The sequence below is a fragment of the Colobus angolensis genome, unplaced genomic scaffold, assembly GCF_000951035.1.
Source record: "Colobus angolensis palliatus isolate OR3802 unplaced genomic scaffold, Cang.pa_1.0 Scaffold292, whole genome shotgun sequence".
In the NCBI taxonomy this organism is placed as follows: Eukaryota; Metazoa; Chordata; class Mammalia; order Primates; family Cercopithecidae; genus Colobus; species Colobus angolensis.
The window spans coordinates 2,059,435-2,071,955 of NW_012116177.1; the positions used below are offsets into that span (position 1 = coordinate 2,059,435).

The following is a 12,521-nucleotide window of genomic DNA, read 5'->3' on the forward strand; positions in this document are numbered from 1 at the left end:
AATAATAATAATAATAATAATAAATAAATTTAAATCCTCCTTCAAGTCTGACTTATGGGGAATAATATAAGCCAAATGTACATTTATATAGAATACTGTGTCTTCAACTCTTTCAACAACACAGTCTTCTAATCAGCTCAGGGCATTCTGTAAGCTGAGATAGGGAAAGAGGATAAAGACAAAAGGAAGAACATTTTAAGGTGATAAATACCCAAATAGAAAGTGAAGGACTGGTAAGAAATTGCGAGTGTTTTGATACAGGATGGAGTGAAAACACTTTGTGAAATAAAAGGCTTTACACAGCTTTTGGAATAATAAAAATGGTAGGGCTTCATGCATTACTATAAGCAGTGGTCTTTAGGATATGGAATATTATGAAGACTCAGACATGGGAGTATACAGTCTAAATAAAGGACACACTGAATAAATTTGCTTGAAGGAACCTAAGGATGAAGCGGCCAGGCCAGATCAGTGAAGAACAGAGATTTTCCATCTTGTGGACACTTGTATTTCCAGAAGTTAGCATGGAGAACTCAGCATAGTAGCATATAGCAGGCACCCAACACTTTTTAATAAAAGGAGGCATAGCCCACCTTTAATAAAATTAGAAGCTACTATTATATTAGACATGCCTACTACTTGTTGCCTTTCCTGCCCATAGTCCATGCTGAATGCATGGTACACCACATGACAAAGGACCTGACGTATCACGTTTGAGGCACAAATTTATAGGCTGGCAAGGAACCTATGATATCATCTGGTGCAAAAACATATTTTTTATTTTCCCATAAGTTATTAGGGTACAGGTATTTGGTTACATGAATAAGTTCTTTAGTGGTGATTTGTGAGATCCTGGTGCACCCATCACCTAAGCAGTATACACAGTACCATACTTATAGTCCTTTATCCCTCACCCTGCTCCTATCCTTCCTCCCAAGTCCCCAGAGTCCATTGTATCATTCTTATACCTTTATGTCCTCATAGCTTAGCTCCCACATATCAGTGAGAACATATAGTGTTTGGTTTTTCCATTCATGAGTTACTTCACTTACATTAATAGTCTCCAAACTCATCAAGGTCACTGCAAATGCTGTTCATTCATTCCTTTTTACGGCTGAGTAGTATTCCATCATATATATATAGATATATAGATATCATAGTTTCTTTATCCACTTGTTGACTGATGTGCATTCGGCTTGGTTCCACAATTTTGCAATTGTGAGTTGTGCTGCTATAAACATGTTCGTGCAAGTATCTTTTTTGAGTTATGACTTTTTTTCCTCTGGGTAGATACCCAGTAGTGGGATTGCTGGATCAAATGGTAGTTCTTTTAGTTCTTCAAGGAATCTTCTCACTGATTTCTATAATGGCTGTGCTAGTTTACATTCCCACCAGCAGTATAGAAGTGTTCCCTGGTCACTGCATCCACACCAACATCCCTTTTTTTTATTTTTTGATTATGGCCATTCTTACAGGAGTAAGGTGGTATCACATTGTGTTTTTACTTTGCATTTCCCTAATCATTAGTGATTTTAAGCATTTTTTCATACATTTGTTGGACATTCGTATATCTTCTTTTGAGAATTATCCATTCATGTTCTTAGCCCACTTTTTGATGGGATTGTTTATTTTTTTCTTACAGATTTGTTTGAGTTTGTTGTAGATTCTGGATATTAGTCCTTTGTCGGATGTATACATTGTGAAGATTTTCTCCCATTCTGTGGGTTGTCTGTTTACCCTGCTGACTGGTTCCTCTTGCTGTGCAAAAGCTCTTTCGTTTCATTAGGTCCCAGGTGTTTATCTTTGTTTTGATTGCATTTGCTTTTGGGTTCTTAGTCATGAAATCCTTGCCTAAGCCAACATCTAAAAGAGTTTTTCTGGTGTAATCTTCTGGAATTTTTATAGTTTCAGGTCTTAGGTTTAAGTCCTTAATCCATCTTGAGTTGATTTTTGTGTAAGGTGAGAGATAAGTATCCAGTTTCATTCTCCTACATGTGGCTAGCCAATGATCCCAGCATCATTTGTTGAAAAGGGTGTCCTTCCCCCACTTTATGTTTTCTTTTGCTTTGTCCAAGATCAGTTGGTTGTAAGTACCAGGTTTATTTCTGGTTCTCTATTCTGTTCCATCAGTCTATGTGCCTATTTTTATACCACTACCACGCTGTTTTGGTGACTATGGCCTTATAGTATAGTTTGAAATCAGTTAGCGTGATGCCTTCAGATTTGTTCTTTTTGCTTAGTCTTGCTTTGGCTATGTGGCTCTTTTTTGGTTCCATATGAATTTTAGAATTGCTTTATCTAATTCTGTAAAGAATGATCGTGGTATTTTGATGGGGATTGCATGGAATTTGTAGATTACTTTTGGCAGTATGGTCATTTTCACAATATTGATTCTACCCATCCATGAACATGGGATGTGTTTCCATTTGTTTGTGTTGTCTATGATTTCTTTCAGCAGTGAGTTGTAGTTTTCCTTGTAGAGGACTTCCAACTCCTAGGTTAGGGATATTCCTAAGTATTTTACTTTTTTTGCAGCTATTGTAACAGGCATTGAGTTCTTGATTTGATTCTCCCTTTGGTTGCTGTTGGTGTATAGAAGAACTACTGATTTGTGTACATTAATCTTGTATCTAGAAACTTTGCTGAATTCTTTTATCAATTTTAGGAGCTTTCTGTAGGAGTCTTTAGCATTTTCAAGGTAAATTATCATATCGTCAGCAAACAGTGACAGTTTGACTTCCTCTTTGCCAATTTGGATGCCCTTTATTTCTTTGTTTTCTTCTTTTTTTCTATTTTTTTTTTTTTTTGAGACAGAGTTTTTCTCTTGTTACCCAGGCTGGTGTGCCATTAATGGTGTGATCTCGGCTCACTGCAACCTCTGCCTACTGGGTTCAAGCAATTCACCTGCCTTAGCCTCCCAAGTAGCTGGGATTATAGGCATGCGCCATCATGCCCAAATGCAGGGATGGAGTTTCACCGTATTGGTCAGGGTGGTCTCGAACTCCTGACCTCAAGTGATCCGCTGACCTCGGCTTCCCAAAGTTCTGACAGGCATGAGCCACCACACCTGGCCTACTGGATGCCCTTTATTTCTCTCTCTTGTCTGATTTACACAAAAATTTTGATCAAAACTTAGATGAATTCAGTCAGTCATAATGTCTCATGCCTGTAATCCCAGCACTTTCGGAGACCGAGGCCAGCAGATCACCTAAGGTCAGAAGCTCAAGACCAGCCTGGCCAACATAACAAAACCCCATCTCTACTAAAAATACAAAAATTAGCCAGACATGGTGGTGCACACCTGTAATTCCAGCTACTCAGGAGACTGAGGCAGGAGAATTGCTTGATCCCAGGTGGTGGAGGTTGCAGTGAGCCAAGACTGTGCCACTGCACTCCAGCCTCGGTGACAGAGCAAGAATCCATCTCAAAAAAAAAAAATAGGAAAAAAAAAAAGACTTAGATGAATTGATCCAAATGGATTCTATTCTTGGGAAATTTGAAAAAGGGACCTTGAGAAACTCAGTTCCTTAGCAGTGAAACATGTTGCATAAAGGCTATAATAAAGAAAAGGACAAAGTAGAAATGCAGTGATTTGAGATTCTGGGCAACCAGAGGAAGCCAGTGTGTTAAAAGAGAAGAATGGAGTTGATTTGCTGGAAGGAGCAGTGAAGAGGAAGGCTGGCCTCCCTAAAGATAGGAAGTAGCCTCTCTATCCCAGTTCTACCTTATCTGAAGCCTACCTCCACCTCTTTCCCTGGCCTCTGATTTTATGAGAGTTGAGCAAGCTTACATGACATTCTGATTGTTGCACCAAAAGAACTTTGACCAGAGCAACCATGTAATAGCACCATCATAAACCAATGGCCTCAGAAGACAAATAAAATTAGTAACCTTCCCCCTACTCCCTACTACTAAACAGTGCATAGGATTTAGGAACTCTAAAGAATGTGGTCATTTTCAGAAATACAAGTAATCGTGGATTCTTTTATACATCTATGCTCTGACCCACCACTAAATCACACAGACCCATTTCACCTGCCTCTGGCAAAATAGACTCTTTTTCTTTCACAAGCAGGTATGGATTTTTTTCCTGTTTTATTACATTATTGCAAGCAATGCTGCCTGCCAAACCACATGCTCTTAAACTGAAATGGCTTCTAGGCAAGTACTGGATTATCTGTGACAGTAAATCAGTCAATATGCTTGGCTTAGGTACCACAGCAGTTAAATAGACATCTTCGGCTTCAGGAGGGGAAACCTTCCTTCAAATACCCAATTCAGCTTCTAATAAGGCCTTCTGAAAAGCTTTTTATTTACATAGTATTTTAAATCACCAAGAAGTTTATTGTGAGGTTTATATGAGATATAAAGGCATGAAAAGATAATAGACAACAGTTCTGAATTAAACACTGAATGCATAACAAGTAAAAGCAAAATATTTAAAGTTATTTTAACATTTAAATTATTCCACAAGAAAAAACTTTTGAGAGTCATGAAATGTCTGGCCACTGCTCACTATATCTGAATTGAATGCTCTAGCTGTGTATACTGTAAGCAGGAAATAATGCCTAACACAACAGTTTATTGGATAGTAGACTCAGTGTTTTCAGTGTGCACTGGTGGATGGATTTCTTTATCTCCTCTGGGAGGGATAAGATCCAAAGGTTAGAACAGGCTCAAATAAATTCAGTTCAGTATGTGTGGTCTCTTCTGAATTATTCCAAAGCCTTACTGTCTAGCTTCAACCATGTTCCCCTACTTCATGTTATCTCAATTATATATCTACAAAAAATTGGAGAAAGTAGTGTTCATTTATTTGTAAAGACATTAGAGATTCTGGACATTAGAGGATGCCTGGGGCACAAAAGTACAGAAGAATATAAAGATAATCATTTATTTAGGTCACCTATTGTTATTTTTGTCTTGTCACTCATCATTTTCCACATCTTCACATGTACCACATATTTTCAAGAAATAAAGAAGAAAGATAATATATGTTGATGTTTTTGTTTATATATTTCCCCCAAATATCTTAAACATAACTTGCTATTTTATATTATCTTTATACCTAAAAATAAAAGAACTCCTCAGGCATGATTTTATACAGTGTGGCTAAAATGTAGAAATGGAGTCAAGGAAGCTGAAACACTTCGTAATTAGGTAAATAATGACAGATTAATTCACAGTGATGCCTATTATACCGTAAAAAAAGAAGTGAATTTATGTATTAGATTTGCTAAAATGTGACCAGCAAGACTCTTGCCAGGTGTCCTAATGAAAGTGATATTGTCTTTAAACCCTGCATGGCAATCCCTGATATACCTCCGTGATATCTAGGCAAGACAGGACAACCTGGAAGTCCAACCACTTCCTTAAGAGCATCCAACTTTTAGATGATTATCCAAAATGCTTCATTGTGGAAGTGACAATGTGGGTTCCAAGCAGATACAGGTTGGCATGTACTTCTGAGGGAAGTCTGTGGAGCTGATGGACAAGAACACTATAACACACAAGGCCATCTGAGGCCATCCAGAAAACAACTCAGCTCTGGAGAAACTGTTGCCTCATATCTGAGGAAATGTGGGCTTTGTATTGACCAAGGAGGACTTCACTGAGATTAGGGACATACTGCTGGCCAATAGGTGCCAGCTCATGTCTGCGCTGGTGCCTTTGTCCCACGTGAGGTCACTGTGCCAGCCCAGAACACTAGTCTGGGGCCCAAGAAGTCATTTTTCTTCCAGGCTTTAGGCATCACCACTAAAATCTCCAGGGTCACTATTGAAATCCTCAGTGATGCACAGCTGATTAGGACTGGAGACAAAGTGGAAGCCAGTAAAGCCACACTGCAGAACATGCTGAACACTGCCCACCTCTTCTCCTTTGGACTGATATCAAGAAGATGTTTGACAACAGCAGCATCTACAACCCTTAAAGTCCTTGACATCACAGAGGAAACTGCATTCTCACTTCCTGGAGGGTGTCCACAATGTTGCCAGTGTTTGCAGATTGACTACCCAATTAGATGTTAATTCTCTGATGATTAAAATCAAAACTCAGCATAGTATATCATCTAAAGCAGACAACCCCTTAACTACTTGGTGAATAAGGGCACTAACATTTTTTGTGGGAATGGTAACACTAGAGACATGGGCAAAGAGCCTACATTCTTTAAATGGATTCCAGGACTAATCTTTACTTTGAGGCAAAGGAAGTGTCAGGTATTTTAGATATAACTAAAGATGTCCCTGGTTTTGCCTAATCTTGATTATCCTCTTTTTTCGGTTTGCTTTAAGTTACATTTGCTTTTCTTTTTCCAGTGTCTTATAATTCCAGTGAAAGTTTATGTTATTGATTTCAAATTCTTATTTTTAATGTAGACATTTAATATGTGTTATAAATTTCCCTTAAGCATTGCTTTAGCTACATTCCATAAGTTTTGAGAAGCTGCTTTTTTGATTTTCATGCATATCAAACTATTTTCTAATTTCTCTTGTAACTACTTTGACCCATTGGCTGCTTAGAAATGTGCTATTTAATTTTCAAGTTATTTGTGGACTTCCTGGATTTTCTTTTGTTATTGATTTATAATTTCCACTGTGGTTGGAGAACACATTTTGTGTTATCTAAATTCCCTTCCATTTTTTGAGGCTTGTTTTATGACCTAACATGTAGTTTATCCTGGAGAATTCTCCATCTACACTTGAGAAAAATGTGTATTTTGCTGTTGTTTAGTGGAGTGTTCTACAGATGTCTGTTAAGATTATAGTTGTTTAAGACTTTTATTTCCTTGTCAATCCTTTGCCTAGATGTTTCATCTATCAATGAATGTGTGGTATTGAAGCATCTAGCTATTATGATTGTTGAATTATCTATTTTTCCCCTCAAGTCTGTAAGTTGTTGCTTCATGTCTTTTTGAGCTCTGTTGTTAGGTGCACATATGTTTATAATTATATTTTGGATAGATTGATTCTTATATAATTTTAAATGTTGTCTCTAGTAATAAATTTTGCTTGAAATCTGTTGTGACCATTGCCATTCCAGCTTTCTTTTGGTTGGTGTTTGCATAATGTATTTTTTTCCCTCTTTTTATTTCAACCTATTTGTATCTTCAGATCTAAAGTTTGTCTTCTGTAGATAGATAGTATATTGAGAGATCATGTTGGGTTTTTAATCCATCCTGCAATCTCTGGCTTTTGTTTGGAATGTGTAATCTACTTATCTTTAGTACAATTATTAACAATTTGGAATATGTATCTGCCATTTTGCTATTTGCTTTCGACATGTCTCTTTTTTTGTTACTTTATTCTTCCATTACAGGCTTCTTTTTGGTTGAGATATTTTCTATTGTATTATTTTAATTCTCTTGCTGTTTATTTTACTAAATTTAAAATTATATTTTCTTAGTGGTGGCCCTAGGGATTACAATAATTATCTTCATTTATAATAACATAGTTTCATTTTATACTAACTTAATTCCAATAGTATATAAAACCTTTGGACATATAGTATATAGCTTTATCCTCTCCTTCCTTCTTTTTGCTGTTATTGTCATACAAATTACATGTTTATGTTTTTGCACCAATCAATGCAGATTTAAGTATTACCTTATCCAGTTTTTAGATAAAATCAGTTAGAAAAAATATGCACAAAAAAATACATTAATACTATTTTTCATATGTGCAGTTTATTTTTGCCAGTGCCTTTTATACCCTCATGTTGATTCTAGTTGGTATCTGTAATATCTAATGGGGCTTTTTTTTTTTTCATTTTTTTTTGGTCTAAAGGATTCCCTTTAGTATTTTTTCGAGGGCAGGTACGGCAAGTATGTTAGTGATGAGTTCTTTGCTTTTGTTAATCTGGCAATGTCTTCATTTCTCCTTCAATTCTGAAGAAGACTTCTCCTAAATATAGAATTCTGGTGTACAGTCTTTTTCTTTCAGTACTTTAAATATGTCGGTCCACTGGTTTGGCCTCCACTGTTTTTCATGAGAAATTAGCTGTGAATCATACTAAGTATTCCTTGTAGGAGATGAGTTTCTTCTTTTTTGCTGCTTTAAAGATTGTCTCTTTATTTTCCAGTTTCGACAGTTTTCATATGCTATGTCTCAATGTGGAGCTCTTTGAGTTCTTTCTACTTGGGGCTCACTGAGCTTCTTGGATATGTAGATTACGATGAAAGCATAATCTACATTTTTTTAACAGGTTTTACTACCAAAATTTGAAACTTCCCTTTAAAAACTGGGAAGTTTTTGGCTAAATTTTTCAAATATTCATTCTGCCCGTCTCTTTCTCCTCACTTTCTTGAACTCACATTATACATAGTTGCTATACTTTGCTGTATTTTGCAGGTCTTTGAGGCTCTGTTTCTCTCCACTCTTTTATCTTTCTGATTTTCAAACTAAATAATCTCAATTGACCTCTGTTACATTCACTGACTCTTACTTCTGCTAGCTCAAGTCTGCTATTGAGCCTTTCTAGTGAATTTTTTACTTCCGTTATTCTACTTTTCAAATCCAAAATTCATTTTTATTTTTTTTTCTGGTAACTTCTTTCTTTATTTATATTCTCTGTTTGATAAGACATCATTCTCCTATTTTCCCTTATTACTTTACATGTTATTTTCTTTAGTTCTTTGAGTATATTTAAAATAATTGACAAAATTTTTGTCCAATAAATCCAGTGTCTGGGCTTTCTCAAGGACAGTTTCTATTGATTGGTTTTTTCCTGTGTGTGGGCCATAGTTTATTGTGACTTTGCATGTTTTGTTATTTTGTGTCAAAAACTGGATACTTTAAATAATGTGGCAACTCTGAAAATGAGATTCTCCCTCTCCTTTGTGTATATTATTGCTACTGTTTATTATTGTCATTTGTTTAATGAGTTTACTGAAGTAATTCTGTAACATCTGTAAGTTTTCTTGAGGCAAGATTCAAGCTTTTTCCTCCTTGGATATATAACCCCTGATTACTGCAAACCTTTGTTTAATTTCCAAAGTTCTGAAAAGTTGGATTTTATAATTTTACCAAATTTTTGTTGCTTTTTATAAAATCTTTAACTCTCCATTGTTACTTACATTGTCTATTCTTAAGTTGGAAGTTTAGATCCTTGTTCTACCATCTACAAATGGTAGAACATTTGTTTTGTTGTTCTAATATAATCATTTAAAGCTACAGATTTGCCTCTAAGCACTGCTTTGTTTAGGTACCACACATTTATATATATTGTGTTTATTGTAATTTGCTTCAAAATATTTACAGTTTCAATATTGAGTTCCTATTTAGTACATGTGTTACTTTGAAGTACCATATTTAATTTCCAAATACTTGGGGATTTTCTAGATATTTTCTGTTACTGATTTTTAATTTTATTCCACTGTGGTCACAGTACATACTCTGAAAACCTCAATCTTTCTGAAATTTACTCAGACATATTTAATGACACAAAATATAACTGATTCTGTTCACCATTTGATGTATACTTGAAAATAATGTGTATACTATAATTATTTTATGTCATATTAGTGTTCTGTTAAATGTCAATTCAAGTTTCTTGTGTAGACTTTTTGTATTTCTTCAGATTTTCTTGGTCCACTTGTTCCATAAATTAGGGAATGAAGGGTGTTACAAATTTATAGTCATGCCTTTTGGGTTTTGTGTTGCTTCTGTTACTTCCATCAGTTTTCGCTTCATAAAAGTAAGTGCCTTGTTTTTAAGTGTATACATAAATAGAATTGTGTTATTTTGATGAATTACCCATTTCACCATTTAAAAACTGCCTATCCTCATCTCTGATAGTACTTTCCTCTTGAAGTCTACTTTTTCTCATATTAATATAACTGTGGTAGTTTTCTTAGGCTTGTTGTTACATGCTATATCATTTGCTATTCTTATACTTTCTAACTATTTACATTTTTGTATTTGTAGTGCCTCTCTTATAGATAAGATAGAATCTGGTTTTGCTTTTTTACAGTCCAACAAACTGTGTCTTATTTGGAGTGTTTAGTTTTTATGTATTTCATATAATATTTATAATTAATTCTACTTTCTTTCTGCTTTCTACTTCACTCTTTTATTTTTGTTTCTCAGTTGTCTCTTTACTGCCTTTTTGGGGTTAGCTGAAATTTTTAAGTATTCCATTTTATTTTCAATATTAGGGTCTTAGCTACATGTCCTTTTTACTTTTTTAGTTTGCTCCTGGGTTAGCAACATATGTTCTTACAAAGAAGATATTTAGAATCCATATTATACCACTTAACAGTTCACAACTGACCACTCATAACTCTCATTTCTCACCAGATACTTCATATTTCATACTTCTCACTTCATATTTCATACAACTCAATTCTCAGTTCACAAAATGTATTAACCTTACAAGAGAGTAATTGCATTTACCTTTTATCCCATTTTTATGCAAATGTTCTCATATCTTTTATTTCCACAAACAATATAAACCCCATCTTCAAATGCCCCTATTGTGCTTTAAAATAATCAGTTGTTTTCTGAAGATATAATGAGAGGAAAATGATCATTTATATTTATCCATCTATTTACCATTTCTGGACATATTATCTCTTACCTATAGGATTGAGTTTCCATCTGACATGATTTCTCTTCAGCCTAAAGAATATTTAGAATTTATTTTAGTGTAGATCTTTTATGACACATTGTCTAAATTTTTGTCATTTGAAATGTCATCAGTTTCTCCTCATCATTTTATTTTTTCAATATTTTATTATTGAATGTTTCAAATATAAGTGGTTAAAAGAATTTTACAGTGACTACTAATGTGCATATCAGCTACAATACACAATTAACATGTTACTATGCCTATGACAGCCTACTTATCTATCCAGAATTCTATCTATATACTGTCCATTTTATTTCTTTATGCTTTTCAAAGCATGTTGCAACTTTCATCCTCAGTTTTCCAAGATAATTTCACTGAAATTGACTTGTAGGATGTCCATTTTTATTCAAAATTTGTATCTGTGTTCTCTGGATTAAAATTTTATGTTGTTGATTGCCTTAAGTTCAACAGCTCTTTCTTCTTTCATCTGTCTCTATTCTGCTGTCAACCTATCCAAAGAATTTTTACTTCATAGATTATATTTGCCAATGATAGAATTTGTTTGGAGTTTTTTGTCTCCATTTCTTTTCTGAGATTCTATAAGATCTTATTTTTTTTTAATTATTCATACACATTTTCCTTTAGTTCTTTGTCTTCTAATCCAAAATCTGAAGGATACCAGGCTTTGGTTCTTTGTTTACTTCTTTTTTCTTGACAGTTTATACATATATACATACACACAAACATCTTCGAAACTTTGTATTATGTGCTAGATGTTGTTAATTGTTGTTCATATTTACATTCTATTGTCCTCATCTGAAGAGTGTTGATTTTTGTTATCATGGAAAATTTAATTACTGGTGGGTTACCTTAAAATTGCATAGATTTTTTTTCTAATGCTTTGTTAAGGTAAGTCTATAAAAAACTCAAACTCTTTCTCAAGTGGATCTAATTTCATAATACTTGACCTCCAAATTCTGTCTCCCCATGGGTCCTAAGGTTTTAGTCTTTGTTGGGGTGGGAATAGGAGAGGATTCTTAACCCTAAAGTTAAGAACTTGTGTCTTTAATGGGTACGCATGGTTGTAGTGAACTGTGGGGAACTTCTTATCCTTCTTGCTGGGCTAGACTTCTAACATGAAAAGTATCTCCCCCAAATGGTGTTTTTTTCTACAATTCTTTAATGTTCCCTTCATCTAAAATGGTGAATTAAATTCAACCAACTCAAAAAAATTTAAGAAGCAGCAATATTAAATGTATCACCTAAGTTTAAAGAAATGTTCACAACTAAAGAATGAATTGGCTTGGCAGTAGAAACTCACATATACAAGATCCACAGGAACAAGAATCTCAATAGCTATTAATAAAGTTATAAGCTTGTTTAAAAAGAGAAAAAAATACGAAGTCTTAGGCTATGTTAATAGACACATAATATTCATATCAAGGGAGGCAGTAACCCTGCCACACATGACATGGTCAGGAGGTCATGCCTGATGGTATATGTACTTTACTGGACTTTGCATTTGAAGAACAATATCAAAGAGTTAACAAATGCTTAGGATAAATTAACTAAGATAATCTTCTAGTATATTATGCTAGAATAAAGGAATAAATGATTGAAAGAACTATGTGTTTCACCTTACAGAAAAGATAAAGTAGGGGTGTGATGGGGCAAGATATCTGACTTTAAGCATTCAACCTTTCAAAAGATTGTCATGTGAAAGATGAAAGAGTCTATGGCATACTGCTTCAAAAGACAGCTCGAACTAATAGGTAAATAAATGACAAATTATAGCTCAAGTTATGGAAGAATTATATAATCAGAATAGTATACTAATAGTAAAGTAGTTTTCAAAAATGACTTTCCTCACAAGTACTTAAAAAAAAAAAAAGAACATATTCCTTCTCCTAAATTTCCATGTCTCTCCTCCTAAATTTCCATGCCTTTGTATGTGT

The 12,521-nt window shown here is 34.5% G+C and overlaps 1 pseudogene; it reads left to right on the forward strand.

The window, feature by feature from the left end:
• Positions 1–5,125: 5,125 nt before the first annotated feature.
• Positions 5,126–6,102, forward strand: LOC105516858 (annotated as a pseudogene).
• The last annotated feature ends 6,419 nt before the right edge of the window (positions 6,103–12,521 follow it).